This window comes from Dermacentor silvarum, unplaced genomic scaffold (genome assembly GCF_013339745.2).
Source record: "Dermacentor silvarum isolate Dsil-2018 unplaced genomic scaffold, BIME_Dsil_1.4 Seq876, whole genome shotgun sequence".
Taxonomy (NCBI): domain Eukaryota; kingdom Metazoa; phylum Arthropoda; class Arachnida; order Ixodida; family Ixodidae; genus Dermacentor; species Dermacentor silvarum.
Window position 1 is genome coordinate 54,526 of NW_023606912.1, and position 5,476 is coordinate 60,001.

Genomic DNA, 5,476 nt, shown 5'->3' on the forward strand with positions numbered 1-5,476 from the left:
TCAACCTGCGAGCATAGAGAAAGGAATTCAACAAGAGGGGATACTCGCATAGGGCCCAGTGGCCGAATTGACTGCAGCGTGCCAATCGGTCGGCCTCAATCACTTCCGGTTTCGGTTTTGGGCACGCGTATTTTGAACGCAAGCTAGCACGCCGGCTGCACCCCCCCCCCCCCTCCTTTCTTTTTTTTTTTTTTGCTCTTCGTGCAGAATTGGTTTATTTAGTAAAAATGATTGCGAACGATCTCGTAAAGTCCCATCGAATCTGTGCCACGTGCAATTGCACAAAGCAGACGCAAGACCTTTTGTGCAATTAAAATTATGGGGTTTTACGTGCCAAAGCCAGTTCTGATTATGAGGCACGCCGTAGTGGGGGACTCCGGAAATTTGGACCACCTGGGGTTCTTTAACGTGCACCTAAATCTAAGTACATGGGTGTTTTCGCATTTCGCCCCCATCGAAATGCGGCCGCCGTGGCCGGGATTCGATCCTGCGATCTCGTGCTCAGCAGCCCAACACCATAGCCACTGAGCAACCACGGCGGGTCCTTTTGTGCAATGAGGAAATATTTATTTTGCTCTATATAAAAGCTCGTTCCGCGCTTTTTGTGCGTTCATCCAACGTTGTGACCCCAGCAGGTAAGGCAGTAGTTCCTGTATGAAGCTCCACCGGACGGCACCAGCTGAAAAAAAGTAAATTACAAGCATGTTACATTTACAAGCAAGTAACAGCATGACACAAGCATGTGTCACATGCTTGTAACAGCATGTTACAAGCATGTGTCATTTTGGCATTTAAACATAGGAATACTGCGTGTAGAGGCGAAACGTGCGAAAGCGGTGAATGGGAGGCATTACAAACAAAAGCAATTCGCTTTTGCATACATGGCGTAGATAATACCAGACTCATCCCAAACAATACCATAAAATATGAAAACATCCGATTTCCAAGCGTTCCCCCATTTCCGGGCATTATTTCCTGCACTTTGGCAGCACAAATACACGGGCGACATCGCGTTTCCAAAACTTGGCCTCGGGCGACGCGACGGTACGCTACATACATAGAGACGGACGCAACAGGCACTCAAGACAAATGCGTGGGTGCAATGCCTTTTTTCTGTCCTTTAGAAGACGGAATTTTCGAATTACAAGTTTCTGATATGTTCGTCGGCGTTATCTTTCGCGCGTTCTGCCGGCGCCAGCAGCACACCCCATGTTATCACTTTTGGCCATGGCCCATCGCGTTTTCAACAGGCGTGAGTACCGAAAGAAGGTATATGTTGTTGCGGAGCCACAAAAAACGTCACAGACTTGTCCCTCTAAGATTCATTACACGCCAAACTAACTTTATCACCACGGCTGAGCTGCTTATCTGCGTCACAGCGCACTGGGCGGCCAGCGTGCCTCAAAAGTACCCCAGAAAGTAACTAAATTACTTTTCAGTAATGTCTGGCGTCAGAGAAAGCGGCACAAACTTCTCCTAGCAAGATGCACTAGAATACGCACCACGGCCGAGTTAGTTCTCGCTAATTGCGACACGGCGCCCTGTGCGGCCAGTGTGGCTCAAAAACCGAAATAAGTTACCATAATCCCCTAGGAAGCGTCGGAAACATGTCTCAGCACGATTCATTAACTCAAATTAACTGCGCCAGGATGGCCGAGCTGTTTTTCGTTAACTGCGTCTTAAGTCTCGGTCCCGTGCCGTAAGCATAGTTGCGTCGTAGACTGTGAAACAAGATTTCTCACCTTGCCGTAGTCCAATAGTGCAGTGGTGTCTTGTCCCAGTGCAGAAGGAACGCAAGAATACGCCGGGAGCCCACGAAACCAGGCTACCTTTAAAAAAAAGGGGACAGACGGGTCGCCGCGGGCGAGCGCTCAAACGCGCGCGCGGCCGCGCCGCGGCTTTGGGGGAGTGTCTGGCGGATGACATGTATCTGGCGCGTCATTGACCTGTGGCTAGGTAAGGCAAGGAAAATAAGTCGCAAAGCTTAAGTTAATTTATACGCAAAACGTTTTAGTTTCCGCGGCAAAGAATTAAAAAAAATAAATCAATGCCTGTTAACTTATGTTCACTTTCTTTTTTTTTCGATGCTCGCGGCAGCTAACGTTCGGTGTCAGACGTATAGCGTGACGTATGGTGACGTGTTTCCTGTTGCCAGTTTTTGCTGAGTGTCCCCTCTTGTTGAATTTCTTTCTCTATGCTGCGAGTGTTTCGGCCTGGTGACACGCGGCCACGCTATTTCAAGACAGACTAGTCTGGGAGAGCAGGGGCGCGATCTTGTACGCGTTCCAAAATGGAACGGAGGCGGTCCGTTCCATCGAGCCGCACACGATTGGTCAATTTGAACCGTGACGATCAAATTGACCAATCGTGTGCGGCTCGATGGAACGGACCGCCTCCGTTCCATTTTGGAACGCGTACAAGGTCGCGCCCCAGATAATTCCGGAGTTGTTCAAAGGACTCAGGCTGTGTCAAACGTCCCTACAGGATCACAATGATAGACGGAGTCAAGCCGGTAGCGGTGCCAGCAAGGCGAGTGCCACACGCGAGACAGGCCCCTTTGCGAAAGGAACTGGAGCGCATGGAAGCCGAAGCCATCATCGTGAAAATGGAGGAACCGGCAGAGTGGGTGAGTCTACTGGTCATTGTTGAAAAGAAGCCCAGAGGAATTCCAATCTGCATGGATCCGCGGCGCATAAACGAGAACATCAAACGCGAACGGTATGAGCTTCCCAGAAGCGAAGACATCGAGGTAGATTTAGCAGGAGCCAGGTGGTTCAGCAAACTTGCAAACTTGACGCTAATCGGGGGTTTTATCAAATACCGTTGGACGATGCGTCGTCAAGAGTTTGCACTTTCAGTACCCCGTACGGGCGATACAGATTCTTGAGACTATACATTTGGTCTAAGTTCTGCTTCGGAGATATTTCAGAGAAATCAGTGACGCATTAGACAGGGTCCGGTTGGCGGCCAGCCGCGTTGAGCAATCGACGCGGTTCAAGATAACGCGCCTCGAGCGTCTGCGCCTGCGCGAGCTACTTCCGGCACCCGACTCCAGCGCTCGCCGCATCGCGATGCAATGCGCTCCGAGATTTAAACAGACTGTACATCCCTGATTTGTCTGAAAAAAAAATGTCACAGTTTCGCCCTAAGGGCGAAGCAATGAATGCGATAGCAACACAGCAATGTTATACGAAGTAAGGTGAGCGGTTTTGGTAGCAATATGAATTGTAGTAAACATGAGCTGATTAAGTAAGCAGGTGTGCTGCGGCGTAAGTAGACCGACATGAAGAGAGACTCGATTACCACGAGAAGGCGCGTGTGAAACGGTGGTGTTGATGAGAAGCGCTTCCCGTGGGCAGCGCGTGCGAAGGGACACGCTTGTAGTGCTGCACTGCCGATCCGGGCAGCATTGCATGTGTAGCGTGCGTTGGAAAATGTGGCCCGACTATTACTAACTGAATGAACAAGCGTGGTCTGAGCGCGCACAAACAAACATGAATAGATCACACTGAACGACTGCAGACAACGACTGTCAAAACGCTGGCAGCGAGTCGCATACACCGCAGCGGGCGAAGGTATACGTGCGGTCTATCGCTTCAACGGACACTGAGCGGCGAGTGCACGGCGCATAAAGGTCAGAGCCGTGTGGAGATAAGAGACGGTGCGGGCGAGAAACGAGCGCGCTTGTTGGCAGAGTAGAAGTGCCCCCCCCCCCCCCCCCGCGCTCCCTCCGGCGCTGGCTTCCCGCTTCCTTGCTTGCGCGTGGGTGATTGAGTGCGTTCGCTCTCTGTGATAGCGCGCGTCCCCGCACGCTTCCGCTCGGGCACACGGCGCGCGGCGAAGATTTTATCTATAGGGAACCTCACGGCGACGGCGACGGCAGAAATCCGGTTGAAGTGTCCATATAATTGCTATCGCAATAAAACAGCGGTGCTGCGCAGTTTAATGCGTGAAATTGCGTGTTTCGAATGGAGCAGCGTTCACCAGAAAGAGTGGGAAAGTATTCGCACGTTGCTAACGTCAGCACCCGTCCTAGCAGTTTTCGACCCACGGAAACAAATCAAGATAAGCACCGATGCCTGAAGGAATGCGTTGGGAGCCGCGCTGATGCAGCTTCATGATAAAGGCTGGCGGCCAGTGGCGAATGCATCGCGTGCGCTCACGGAAACATAGACAAGATACGCGCAGATTGAAAAGGAGGCGCTGGGAATCACGTTTGGGTGCGAGAAATTTGGCGAGTTCATTATTGGCACAAAGATAGCAGTAGAGACTGATCATCAGCCTCTATCGGCAATAGCAAAAAAGGAACTCTGTGAAATGTCGCCTCGTCTGCAGCAATTCTTCTTGCGACTGATGCGTTTTGAATATACCTTGCACTTTGTGCCAGAAAAACAACTGCTACTAGCTGATGCGCGCTATCCCGGATTCCAGCTGAAGACAACATTCGGCCAAGCGAAGATGAGGGCGTCAGCGTGCACGCTGCTCTAGTCATGGAATGCCTCGTCAGTGACAAGATGAAAAGAAAACTGCAGGCAGAGACGCAACAAGACGAAGAGCTGAGGCAAGTAATAACATGCTTAGAACAAGGTCAAATAACGGGTCCATTCGCTGCAGTGAAATCGGAGCTGTCGTACGTAGATGGAGTATTAATGAAGGGTTGCAAAGTGGTTCTTCCAAGGCAACTGCGCAGGGAAATGCTGGAATGCCTGCATGAGGGGCATCTCGGGCTCAACAAAACGAAAGCAAGAGCAAGGATTCTTATGTATTGGCCGGGAATGCAGAAACAGATGGAACAGTTCAGTGCAAAGTGCAGCACGTGCTGCCAGTTTGCATATTTTGCACTTGTGTCGGAATATTTTCAACAATAGGGCATATATCGCCGTATCGCTGTATTCTATTGTTCCGTTGACTGCTTGCTGTATGTTGATGTATTGTTACCACTCCTGTATTGGTCCTGATGTGGACCGGCAGTATCTGTAAATAAAATAAAATAAATAAGAATATCGCCAACCGGCTGAGCCGGTCATCAACAGCCCTGCCCCAAGTTTTCCGTGGGAAAGGGTGGGAGTAGATCTCTGTGAACACTCGGGAGTTTCGTACGTGGTAGCGTATGATGCATATACAAATTATCCGTAAGTAGAGCGTCTGACACAGACTTCGAGTGAAAGCGTCATCAGAAAACTTGAAATGATGTTGGCAAGGCACGCCATTCCGCTGGATATACACACCGACGGGGGCCCGCAATTAACCTCCAGTGCGTTTCATAACTTTGCGTGGGTGTGTGACTTTTCACATGTGAATTTCAGTCCCAGGTTTCCGAGAGCGAATGGCCTGGCCGAAAAGGGAGTGCAGGTCGTAAATCGCCTCTTGAAGAAAACGAAGCACGCCAGGGAGGCGTTCTGGGCCGCTCTCCTGAATTATCGTCTGCCTCCCCTGGAAGGCGGCGAAAGCCCGGCTCAGCTGTTGATGGGGAGGC

At 50.7% G+C, this 5,476-nt stretch overlaps 1 long non-coding RNA gene across 1 annotated transcript; it reads right to left on the reverse strand.

Moving 5' to 3' along the window:
• Positions 1 to 545: 545 nt before the first annotated feature.
• On the reverse strand, positions 546 to 1,885 carry LOC125942007 (uncharacterized). The gene is made up of 2 exons (XR_007464731.1): positions 1,743 to 1,885; positions 546 to 679 (listed from the first exon to the last, which is right to left on the reverse strand). It is a non-coding gene; the product is annotated as an uncharacterized LOC125942007 (long non-coding RNA).
• Between the last annotated feature and the right edge of the window lie 3,591 nt (positions 1,886 to 5,476).